Genomic DNA, 13,363 nt, shown 5'->3' with positions numbered 1-13,363 from the left:
TCCCCGAAGGCAGGCAGTTAATTGCCTGCCCACCGTGGAATTGCAACAGCGGTCCGATGGAGGGCTAAGGCAGGGTCTCCCCCAATCTCCTGGCCTGCCGGCGGGACCCCCGAAACCAGAATAAAATTCAGCCCATTGTGTCTGCCTCAATTAATTGTTTTTTTTTCAGTGTTATGCATTCAAGTTTCACTCCAGGATTTAAGCAAATAATCTAGACTAGCACTTCCCTGTAGTACTGCATTGGGGGAGTGCTGCATTGCTGCATGGACTGTTCTCAAACTAAGATATCAAACAAAGGCCCTGTCTGCATGTTCCATTGCACTATTTCAAAGATGAGCAAGAATTCTCAGGTGAACTGGCCAACATATTCCTTCAAACAACAACACCGATCACCACCCCTGCTGCCCACACCCAAGAAAAAACAGATTAACGAGCTATTAATTTTGTTAGTTTGTGGGGCCTTGCTGTGTGCAGATTGGCTGCTGTAATCACCCACACAGCAAGATTAACTTCTCTTTAAAGTAATTAATTGCATGTTAACAACTTTGTGACAACCTAGATATAAGGTTCTTTATAAATAAATTATCTGTCTTTATATTACAGCTTTAATTGAGGCTAGGAATTATGTTGGTTGTATTTTTCTTGCAGCAAAGTGGCGCAGTGGTTAGCACCACAGCCTCACAGCTCCAGCGACCCAGGTTCAATTCTGGGTACTGCCTGTGTGGAGTTTGCAAGTTCTCCCTGTGTCTGCGTGGGTTTCCTCCAGGTGCTCCGGTTTCCTCCCACATGCCAAAGACTTGCAGGTTGATAGGTAAATTGGCCATTATAAATTGCCCCTAGTATAGGTAGGTGGTAGGGAAATATAGGGACAGGTGGGGATGTGGTAGGGATATGGGATTAATGTAGGATTAGTATAAATGGGTGGTTGATGGTCGGCACAGACTCGGTGGGCCGAAGGGCCTGTTTCAGTGCTGTATCTCTAAACTAAACTAAACAAAGGAGATTGAGGGGAGATTTGACAGAGGTGTACAAGATTCCTACAGGTTTGGCTGGGCAGACAAAGAAAAGCTGTTTCCAATAGCTGATGGTACAAGAACTAGGGGACGCAGATTTAAGATTTTGGGCAAGAGTTGCAGGTGGGATATGAGGAAGAACCTTTTTACACAGCGCGTGTTATTGACCTAGAACTTGCTGCTTATGAGGGTGGTGGAAGTAGAGACGATCAATGATTTCAAAAGGAAATTGGATGGGCATTTGAAGAAAATAAACTTACAGGGCTACAGGGATACAGCCAGGAAATGGGACTGATTGGTTTGCTTTGCAGACTGCCAGCATGGACTCAATGGGCTGAATAGCCTCCTTCTGTGCCATTATGACCCTATGACTCTATCAGTTAATGTTCCATGCGAGATTCTTCCCTCAGCTACTTTAATAGAGTTAAATAAATGAATTAACACCTCAATTAAAATAGAGGGCAGAGAAATGTAATGTGAACACTTTAACAAATTGTTTGATAATACCTCACAACATAATGTCCAGGTTCTAGTTTTTTGATTCGAGGCTTATCATTTGTGACAAATGTTGGGAATTACAGCTCACAGCACTTCCATGGCGTCAGCAATCGCTCTGCGTTGTCAGGAAACACAGTATTACTTCAAATGCCCTTAGGGAAATACATTTACTTCGAATTTTGTTCCAAATCACAGAACTCTGCAGATACATGTCCACCTACTGGCATCAAAGGAACAAGTTCCTACAACTGCTGAATGCAGTCTGTCACAAGAAACTTTACCATAAAGTAGGCCTGTTAAATTGGCCCCTATGGGAAATCAGAGCTTCAAATACCTGTGAACTATTTTCGATTCAGGCTTCATATTTCTAATATATCTGCAGCAATCGACTCGACTTGTGCCAAATGATGTCATTACATAACCTGTCACAATCTCGGCGGGTACGGTGGTGTAATATAATGGTAATATTGTTCACTAGCAATTCAGAGGCCTGGACTAATAATCTAGAGAAACTCAAGTTCAAAACTGCACATCACTTTACGGGGATCTGCAGCAGGAACCCTGACTGATTTCTTTCCTCCCCCTCCCGAGTCCAGGAACACTTGATGGCAACAGACCAGGGATCAAACCTGAGAACTTCCTGGTTTGATTTGCTCAGTATAATACCAAATTGTATTCAGAGCTGTGCTTCTGTGTGCTGCAGTAATAAATCATTTTTTTAAGCATTCTAAGTTTAAACACTAACAACAGAGTCTGTACTGTATACAGGTACTTAAATATGTGCTACAAAATGGTAAGGGATAAACAGCATGGGATGGGAAAAATGAATTTATCTGGTGTGAAAATAACAAGATTCCCTGGCTCATACACTCATATTTATGGCACAAAATTGCACAGAAGAGGTGGATGTTACAATGAGACAGGCATCTTTCAAACAGACCTTAGCAACCAGACAGATGAAGGGCAAATGGCTTTTAGAGAAGTGTAATCAGTGCTAAAAAATAGCAAAGATGATTACACAAATGAAGGACATATAAACAAAACACAGCTAGGTGTGCTAGTCACTTAAATATAGGAGTCAGCCCACTGTCGGTCAGCTATTTCTATGGCTACTGAGATAACATTGGCACCACTCTTCAAATATGTTTATCATTGTTAAGTTATGAAAAGACAGGGACATTAGAAAGGTGTCAAAGAGTGGTAACTCCAGTAACACCCATTATCCATGCATGCATAAACACACACATTCCCAACAAGGATCTCTCTATTGCAGTCAGAAATGGCAACTCTGCCCAATTTTCTCTTTCCTAACAAATGGGTGCTGAGGCTAATTGTACTTACCTTCCTCCCCGCAATCCTTTACACTGAGTTAAATCATGCAACTTAGCAGGAGGCAAGCATAGGCCTTAGAGGCAGTGATGTTACCTCTGAGCCACCTGGACAGTACAGTATTTCTAATATATTCTTGGTGCTTTCCGATGAATCAAAATAAGTATTTTCCCTAGAATTTTTTTTAATGTACTGATAAATTGCCCACGGTGTTGCCCGTGGCTAGTTGTTGATTTTTTTTTGATGTAGATATAAAAATAGCACTTGGAGAGATTTTAGAGAAAGTTGTGCCACAGAGCCATGTAGTGGTCCGACTCTGCAGCTACACCATTGACGCAGTAAATCCAATGCAAAATAAAATGTTGGCAGCAAAATGTGACCTAGAATTATGGCAACAGGATGTAAGGTTCATGGGCCAGAAGTATATGCCCTAAGTAAGGTTTATAATATGGTATCAATTAATTTTAATATGGTATCCATTTATGATAATCATCATATGGATGTGGCATTAGCATCTTTGTGTTCCAACAACACAAGACCCTGTGACCCACTGGGTGAATTCCCAATCTCAGCGAAGCCACCTTGAAAAGGCAGCACTGAATGGGAGCCAGACAGTGAGAAAAACTCCACACTTCTCTTGTGCACCTGCAGACCACCAGCTCAAGTGCAGCAATGGTAAAATCCCAGGACTAGACACTCTTCGTCCTCTCAGTTAGCAGTATGTGCCTTGGTAGAGCCTCACATGGCAGGAATAGAAAGTGGAAAGCAAGAGAGAAAAGTACAATTTTCAACGAGGGACAGGAAAATGGAGTGAATGTTTATACGGTAATGCAAAGACTATGGAGCAACATCTAGTTAGTTTCCAAGTGATTGAATGTTGCATCATAAAGAGTGTTAGGTTTCTACTGTTAAACAACACTTCATTGTGTCACTCTACAATGAAATTATTGATCAGGTACATAAACTATTGGGGAATTCTGCCACAGGTCAGCATCATTTTACTTTCAGCATCTTTATCATTGCTGTAGTTCTGCTGCACCTTCAGACAAATATTCCATTATGTAGTGCTCTACACTTGTTAAGACCGAGGGGGGGGTGTGTACTGTTAATTCAGTCCCACTTCTCCACGAGTCACAGCTTATCAACAAATCTTCCCACCTACCGAAAAGCAGCCAATTACATACTCTATCTGTCCCCCAGAATAAAGCATACTAACCCAGGTTTCTTTAATCAACAACAACATTAACTATTTATTATAAAAACAAGTCTTAACCAATAACAAGATAACTCTATATACGAAAAGCTCCTTATTTCCCTAGCCCTCATACACACACACATACATTCAAAAAAACCGGATGACGGGGTGAAAGGATTTTTGGTTTACAGCTGTTTCATAGGAATGAAAGGAATAATAAAATAACTTATTGTGCACGTTCTAGTAGGAAGTTCTTTGGTTTGTTGAGGTGTCCCTGAGTCGAATAGTTGGTTGTCACTCGATGTTTCTCCAGGTGAGGTTAATGAACAGTCTGTGATGGGTAGGCGTTCAAGGCAATCCAACTGCAGCAGGCTTCACATAGTCTTTCATGAGGGGTGTAGCGACAGGTCTTCTTCAGTTTTACTGCAGCCGTCTAGCAGTAGAAGATTTCTTCAGATTTCAGGATTTCTTAAAACACAGGAAGCAACAGGAACCACACTTGATGCAGGGATTCTTCAGAGACAGGAGGCAATAGGAATCTGCCATCTTTGAAACACAGAGTTTCTTCTCAAGAGATGCAGGATTCCTTTATAGAGAGAAGTAACACTTTTTCTAGGTCTTCCTCTCTGACCTCCAGGCAGGTCAAAAACCAAATTTCAAATTCCTGCTCTTTGTCCAACTCACTGGCTTTTTAAAGGGTCCAAAGTGAAAGCAAACCTTCCTGAACAGGTCACATGTCCAGACATAGAGTCTCCCTTGTCATTCAAAGTGTTGCTCTGAGGAGGTCAAACCCCTTTCTGGTTTCCTTGAAATTGCCTGCTTTCCTGTCCTTGTATAGCTTCAGCTTCCTTTCAAAACATCCAAAAAATTCAGCTATTTGCAGGTGCCTCAATGTCCACTGAAAAATCCTTTTTCAGTTTTTTTAAAACACACAGAATTCTAAGCTTTTAGTACAAAAAATAAAAACCTTGTAACACACTACATCTTTTTGTAATTCATTTATGGGATGTGGGCATCGCTGCATTTATTGCCGATCCCTAAAGTGAGCTGCCTTCTTAAGTACAACTAAGTGGCTAGCTAGGCCAATTCAGAGCGCAGTTACGAGTCAACCACATTGCTGTGGGTCTGGAGTCACATATGGGCCAGACTGGGTAAGGATAGAAGATTTCCTTCCCTAAAGGAGATTAGTGAACCAGATGGGCTTTCACAACAATCCAGTAGTTTCACGCTCACCATTACTGAGACTATTTTATTCCAGATTTATTTAATTAATTGAATTAAGATTCCCCAACAGCTGTGATGGGATTTGAACTCATGTCTCCGGACCTTTAGTCCAGGCTGCAAGGTTACTAGTCCAGTAACATAACCAATATCTTGCCACTGTAGAATGCATTGTGTCTACACCCCACCACATATCATTTTTCCTCAAAATAATTTGATGTTATTTGAAATAAAGGAACTTTATGCATCTGAATTGGATTTCGTCTTTGTTATTCTGTCGCCATTGTAGGATCAGAGACCTCCTCTTTGAGTGTACAACAGTGCTTACTACAATGTGAAACCGTTCATGCCCATCGTGTCACACTCTCCCCATGTGATTAAGACTGCCACCTGCGAAGAAGGATGAGAGGTGACTTGATAGAGGTGTACAAGATGATGAGAGGCATAGATAGAGTGGATAGCCAGAGACTTTTTCCCAGGGCGGAAAGGGCTGTCACCAGGGGGCATAATTTTAAGGTGATTGGAGGAAGGTTTAGGGGAGACGTCAGAGGTCGGTTCTTTACACAGAGAGTGGTGGGTGCGTGGAATGCACTGCCAGCAGTGGTAGTAGAAGCAGATACATTAGGGACATTTAAGCGACTCTTTGGATAGGTACATGGATGATAGTAGAATGAAGGGTATGTAGGTAGTTTGATCTTAGAGTAGGTTAAAGGGTAGGCACAACATCGTGGGCCGAAGGGCCTGTACTGTGCTGCACTGTTCTATGTTCATGCAAACCAACACTGAGACAGGGGAGGTGTAGTAGATGGAGTTGGGTCACAGATCAGCCATGTTCTCAGTGAATTGCAAACAGCTCATGGGGCTAAACAGCCTACTCCTGTTCCTACCTTCCAATAAAAGAAACAGTGCATGGATATAAAAAGGTCAGTCCCTGCAAAAATGAACATTGTTGCTTGTTCTTGCACACAGCAATTTTTGTTTAAAGTACAACAATTTAGTGGTCAAAATTATGAGGGGTTTTGATAAAGTAGATAGGGAGACACTGTTTTCACTGGCAGGAGGGTCGGTAATCAAGTGACACAGATAATTGGCAAAAAAAAAGCCAGGGAGAGATGAAGAATTTTTCTAAACTCATCGAGTTGTTATAGTTGAAATGCACTGCCTGAAAGGGTGGTGGAAGCAGATTCAATAGTAACTTTCTTAAGGGAATTGAATACGTACATAAAAAGGGAAAGAGCAGGGTAGTGGGATGAATTGGATAGCTCTTTCAAAAAGCCAACATTTGGACGATGAGCTGAATGCTCCCCTTCTGTGCTGTAAGATTCTATGAATAAAAAAAGATGATGGCGTAGATTTCTGTCTTCACGCCTGGGTGGCAATCTGTCGCAGCAGGGTGCTCTTTATAAAGGCCTAGTATTCAGATTACTGGCCAGGGAAATGAAGATGAAAATCTATCCCAGGGTAGTCTCTGTGTGGCCACCCTCCAGAACCAGCACAGGTGGTCACTTAATGGTGGCTGCTCGGCATGGACTGAGTTGCTAACATCAGCCCCAGATATTCTAGGGTGCTACCAAGTAGAGGTCAGGTACTTCCCTCACAAGGAGGAAGTTGGTCGATAAAAATATAAATCAAAAGGAAATCACTCAAGCATATCTGTAGCTGCTAGTTACAGAGCAACATTACATCCCCCACTGCCCGTCCTTTCAGCTGGGAAATGGTACGTAGCATGAGGGAACCCTAAAGGGGGAGAAAAAACGTTAAATAATAATAGACAAGAAATAAGGAGACTACATCTTTCTGATCTTCACTCACATGCAGTTCTGGTCCTGGCACTGAGACATTGTGGATGAAGTGTTATCAACTCTCAGTTCCTCTTTCCAGCATAATACTGGCGGCTAATGCTAGCACCATATGCTTTGATTATTTTGAATCAAAAATTCCAATTACAGGTGGTTTATCCTGACTCCCCAGTCCAGAAAAGTAGTTGTGATTACAAACTATCAATAAACCAAAAATGGTCACTTCCCCTATGTGATAAGCACAACCCCAACCATCTACTACTGATGGGCAGGTGTACTCTCTCACACTCTCTCCCCAGCCAGACAGCATACATGCAAATTACAACAGGGACTTCACTAATACATGAAAATATTTACAATGCAATATTAAGGTTGATATAATTGTCCTTGGAAATTGTGCCTACACTATTCTGTTCCATCGACAATGTTGAACACGCAATGACCAATACGATAATATTTAAAGGAAACTTTCTTTCACCTTACTGATCATTAATCATTAATTGCCGATGATATCATTCTCTGAGACAATGCAGTCCGTTCCTACTGTAACAAACCTGCTTAATCTTCAGGCCTTTTTTGCAGATGCTGGGAGGAAGGACTGAGGTTTTGTTTTATAAATGTTGTTGCTTTTTTCTCTCGCCCTGTAATTTCTTCTCCTCCAGTTCCTCGCTGCTTTGTTTTGGTGGTTTTGTTCAGTTTTTGCAGTGTGCAGGTCCCGCTTTCTGCTTTTTGCTTTTTGCGATGTGTCCAGACACAAGAAGGACGTCTTATGCCTCTCGGAAACTTGCATCATAAAGGTCAAAGTCAGCTTCGCAATGAGGAAGAGCCTATCTCCCTCCCCCTTCTGCAGCAGCTTGCTGGGACTTGTAGTTTACAGCCCACGCCCTCGACCCAGAACAATAGGGAACAGTTTACATTGTTGTTCCCCACATTTTCAACCTACCTCTTTTCCTTTCTTCCCAGGGAACATTCCTGTGTTCTTAAAGTTAGAGCTAGTCCATTCGGGAGCAAATTAGGAAACACTTTTTCAGACTAAGGGTGGTAGAAATTTGGAAATCTCTGCCCCAAAAGAGTTTTCAGGACTGAGATTGATAGAATTTATCTGTTAACTAATGAAATCAAGTGCTATAAAGCCTCATACATGTATATATAGGGCACATCCCAAAGACTGGCAGACCGTATCAAACATGTCCTTTCCGCTGTTCGCAACGGGCAAGGTCCAGGCCGTTCCCAACCAGCCCATGCTTGCAAAACTCAAAACACAGTGTCCAACATTAGATGTGATTCTGCGATTGGACAACATTTGCTAGATAATCCTCGGTGTGCTAGGAATTACACTGACAACCAATTTAAGATTGTCAGTCGGACACGCGGTGTGGTGCATTTGCGCATACTGGAAACTACATATATTAACACACAGGGCCCTGTTCTTGGCAGACAGCAAGAACATGTACAAACGTTGTGCCTGTTTCAGCTAAACAAAATAAGTGACAGCCATTTGCCGGTTCATTCCTCAGGGCAATACCTTGACCAGAGTCAAGCTGCCTGGTTTAAATTTCAACGAAAGCTTGGCAGTTAACTGTCAGTCACCATAAACTGGTGCATTCCCCATGGCAACGCCTCTACCAATCGGAGTCCACTTGCCAACCAATCAGCACTCTCTTCTCATACAGTATAAATTTGTTGCTTTCCCTTACATTGATATTCTTGCGATTTGTCCTGATGAGTGCAAGATGAAAAGATTAGACAGTTTCCCTGCTCAAAGGGGGGTTATTTTGACTTTTAGGGGGTGACTGGTGGAGCAGCCAGACCAGCAGCTCAAACTGGTGGTGTAGAGGCAGCTGCAATTTCAAGGTTTCATACTGGCTTTTCTGGCATATGTTGGATATTGTTAATTGTATTTTGGAGCATTGTGATGGACATGAGCATTGTTGGGTACAATGAGCAGGGAAGTTGTTTGTTACTGTAATGCTGATGTTCACTGAGCGTTTGCGAGGATGGTGTGGGATTGTTGAATGTAATTCTGAAGATTTCCAGAGCAAATATTTATTCAAATGCTGTCTTACAAAAATGATACCCATTCTCTTTTGCTTCACTCTGCCAGATAGTGCAGAGAGAGAGAAAAAATACTTAAGTGGAAACAAGCTTCCATTTGTGGAATCATAGAGTCGTACAGCATAGAAACAGGCCCTTCGGCCCACTGCGTCCATGCCGACCATAATGCCTATCTATACTAATCCCACCTGCCTGCGTTAATTCAATATGGGCGGCACAGTGGTTAGCACCGCAGCCTCACAGCTCCAGGGACCCGGGTCCGATTCTGGGTACTGCCTGTGCGGAGTTTGCAAGTTCTCCCTGTGTCTGCGTGGGTTTTCGCCGGGTGCTCCAGTTTCCTCCCACATCCAAAAGACTTGCAGGTGATAGGTAGATTGGCCATTGTAAATTGCCCCTAGTGTAGAGAGGTGATAGGGAATATGAGATTACTGTAGGGTTAGTATTAATGGGTGGTCGTTGGTCGGCACAGACTCGGTGGGCCGAAGGGCCTGTTTCAGTGCTGTATCTCTAAATAAAATAAAATAATATCCCTCTATGCCTTTCTCATTCAAGTACCTGTCCAGATGCCTCTTAAATGTTGCTACTGCTCCTGCCTCCACCACCTCCTCTGGCAGCTCATTCCAGACACCCACTATTCTTTGTGTGAAAAATTTACCCATTTGATCCCCTTTAAACCTCCTCCCTCTCACCTTAAATCTATGCCCTCTAGTTTTAGTCACATTTACCACAATGTCCCACTACCAGATTTGCCCCAGGGCTGCCTACTTAGAAGTCACACCCCAGCATCTTGCACAACTGAGAGATATCTGCTGCCTCATCCCAGCCACTCTCTTCACCCTTTGTCAATCTTCCAGTGATGATTAGCCATATATTCTGCATTTATAAAGCACTTCATGTCACATCATAGCCACAAATTAAGCGTGTAGTCTTTGTTTTATGAACATAAAAGCAGGAGAGATGATGGAGGTGAAGATCTAAACTACTTTGAGGCAGCTTTTACCTTCCACCTCAATCCCTCAAATGGAATACAGTCTTGTCATCATTCCTAGCTTCTACTCATTCATGTGGAAACCTTCCCAGCTCTTTAATTAAACTGGAGTCTACAATTAATACAAAAGCAAAATACTGCAGATGGGGGAATTTTAAAATGAAAACAGAAAATGCCGGGAAATACTCAGCAAGTCTGGTCGCATCCGTGGAGAGAGAAACAGAGTTAACGTTTGAGGTCGATGACCCTTTATCAGAACTGGAAAAAGTTAGAAATGTAATAGGTTTTAAGTAGGTCAAATGGGCAAGGGTGGAAAAAGAACAAAAGAGAAAGATTGTGAAAGGGCGGAAGATGTGAGACATTAAATTACAAAAGAGTTGATGGGTCAGAGCTAAAGGGATGTCACTATGAGTATACGCTGTTCTCTAATCGCTGCTCACAATGACGTCTGCTCTACATTGGTGAGACAAAATGCAGATGCTCAATCCATGTCGCTGAGCTTCCGGTGGCCTGCCATTTTAATTCTCCAGCTTGCTCACATGCTAACATCTCTGTCCTCAGCCTAATGCAGTGTTCCAATGAAGCTCAACGCAAGCTCGAGGAACAGCACCCTATCTTTCGATTAGATGCCCTCCATTTTATTTCCGTTTCTTTGCTTGTTTCAGCCTTAATTTTGTTTTCTCTTGTTATGCTTTTGGGCAGCAGCTGTTCATTATTCTGCCATTCACACCTCCTCTGGACACAGCTTTTGTCTCATTACTCCCCACATTATTATTCCCTTTGGCTCTGTCCCATCAACTCTCTTGTCACTTAACATCTCCCATCGTCTGCCCTATCACAGACCTTCTCTTTTGTTCTTATTCGCATCCTCCCAAATTTGACCTACTTAAAACATATTACATTCCTAACTTTTCCCAATTCTGATGAAAGATCATCGACCTGAAATGTTAACTCTGTTTCTCTGCACAGATGCTGCCAGACCTGCTGAATATTTGCAGCATTTCCCGTTTTTGTTGGAGTCTACAACTGATTCCCTAAGGTCCATTGTTCTGTGTATAATTTCAGTAGTGTCTTTTTATTAATGTCCTGTGCTTGTCTTTCTGGTGCTATGTGTAATGTTATTCTGAACAATAGTTCTATTGTTGCAGCCAAAGAGTTAATTTGCATTTGACATGGACGTCATTAATGTTTATTTTAAAACAAAGAAATATATTAAAATAGCAGCCAGAGAGAACTGTTCAGAAGACTGCAATGAGAGATCACCAAATTAATGCAACATACCATAAAGAACGTTTGAGCTACTGTCAACCTTTGAAAAAGTGTGAACACTTTGGTAAGAACTACATGTAAATACTGGAGGTGTTATAGAAATGCACACTGAGTCTGTGTGAAGGGAGAAGTTGTTTTTACATTATTTATTTTGTTTTCCGTTATTTTTATTTGGTTTCCTTATGCTTTTTTTAGTAAGGCATGGTGCCTCTTTGGGCAAGATGTCAAGCAGCTATGTCCTAGGCTCCTGCTTATGCCGTTCAGTGAGAGATATTTAGAAATTGGGTCACGCACACTGATGTGGCTTAGCTTGTCGCACAGTGCCATTGTTCGCCGCACTTATTCAAATCCCTCCATGACCTTGCCCTTCCCTGGCTGTGTAATCTCTTCCAGTCCTACAACCCTCTGAGAGATCTGAGCTCCTCCAATTCTGGTCTCTTAAGCATCCCTGATTTTAATCACTCCACCATTGGCGACTGTGACTTCAGCTGCCTCTATCTCCACTTTTAAGACACTCTTAAAACCTACCTCTTTCACCAAGCTTTTGGTCATCTGTCCTAATATCTCCTTATGTAGCTGGATGTCTTTTTTTTTGAAGTGCCTTGGCACGTTTACCGCATTAAAGGTGCTATATAAATGCAAGTTGTTGTTGTATGCTTTCAGGAAATATATTTTAAGCACCTCTTCCTCACAGGATGAAAAATTTTAGAGCTTATATTGAACACATCCTGACATTTAGTTACAGAGTAACATTCGCAGAGGTCAGGGAACACTCACCTGTTTGACCTTTCTACTGCTTTATGTTTTGGGGAGGCACTGAGGGGTTAACAGAGAGAAAAACAGAATATAACTTATAATTGTCTATTTGTCTCAGATCTTGCAGAAGCCAAGTGGAATAGCCATGAGATCGTGAGGTAACAGCCTCAGTGTTCAAATGTCTGATCATCAAACCATGTCCAACAATCCTATTTATGGAAATATATCACACCCAGAGACAAAGAGCAATGCTGGCGCTGGGGGGGCAAATAAAGGAGAACAAGTTAACTCAAACATCGAGGGAGGCATCAAAAGGGCAAAACACGCACCATTGAAAGAAAATCCTGCTGCTCCCAGTCAATCGTCCAAATGGCCAAAGGGGAAACCCATTTTTGATGTTGACACTACACCTGGAAGAACACAGTTGCCACAGAATATGGACAATTTAGGTAAAGTTTTTTTTGTGTTTGCACTAATTATTACTATCCCTCTTCCATTTTAGTTTTCCTTGGGTCCTCTTGTTCTGTGCTACACACCAAGAGGACGAAAGCAGACAAAAAAGGTTGCTCCTAGGCATCTGCCAGTGTCGCTTTACAACCTTTTGTGTGACATGAGTTGATGCCCCAACTGTTCTCCAATGTCCCTCCTTGCCCATGTTGTAATGGAGGATACATCTCAGGAAACCACTGGATAAATATTGCATTCAAAGGGTCCTCAGTTTCTTTTATTTTTACACCACGGGTAGTAACTTTTATGTAAATAAAATATTTATAGAGTGCCTTAAAAGTTAATTTAAAAATTCAAGTCTGCCACACATAATATGGATGAATTTGATGCAATGTCATCATGAAGCTACATGAGTAGTGGCTGGTACCATGTTCTTATTTTGCTGATTTGTGTGAAGAGAAGGACTGGCATGCCCACACCTCAGTGGTCTATGTGACAGCAGAACTTGTCATGTCCTCATATAGAGCCAGTATTAGGCATTAAGGTCACAATATGGTGCCAGGGGTAGAATTGGGTATCTGACCACACCCCCTCCCCCACTCCTGCAAACGCCAGAAAGAAATTCTCGAAATCAGCTACTGAAGAAAAACACAGGCGCTCATGGTGTTTTATTATTTTCCACTGTATTTCTGACCAATTTTTAATTTATCCTGACAGACTGTCTACCATCCCAGCCAGCACGGACCTAGCCTATGGGCATCATCAATGTTCTGAAGTTGTGAATATGAAAGTT

At 42.1% G+C, this 13,363-nt stretch overlaps 1 protein-coding gene across 2 annotated transcripts in view; it reads right to left on the bottom strand.

Moving 5' to 3' along the window:
• Positions 1–7,827, bottom strand: part of mon1a (MON1 secretory trafficking family member A) — a 31,397-nt gene extending 23,570 nt beyond the window's left edge. The window contains exon 1 of one of the 2 annotated variants that reach the window (XM_068052052.1): positions 7,610–7,827. The gene's annotated coding sequence lies outside the window, so the exon portion shown is untranslated. Of the gene's footprint in view, positions 1–1,520; positions 1,608–7,609 lie in introns of those variants that run through there. The other variant, XM_068052053.1, reaches the window with a different exon arrangement.
• Between the last annotated feature and the right edge of the window lie 5,536 nt (positions 7,828–13,363).

This window comes from Heterodontus francisci, chromosome 19, assembly GCF_036365525.1.
Source record: "Heterodontus francisci isolate sHetFra1 chromosome 19, sHetFra1.hap1, whole genome shotgun sequence".
Lineage (NCBI taxonomy): Eukaryota > Metazoa > Chordata > Chondrichthyes > Heterodontiformes > Heterodontidae > Heterodontus > Heterodontus francisci.
The sequence above is the reverse complement of the archived record's forward strand: the minus strand, read 5'-3'. Positions and strand labels throughout refer to the sequence as shown.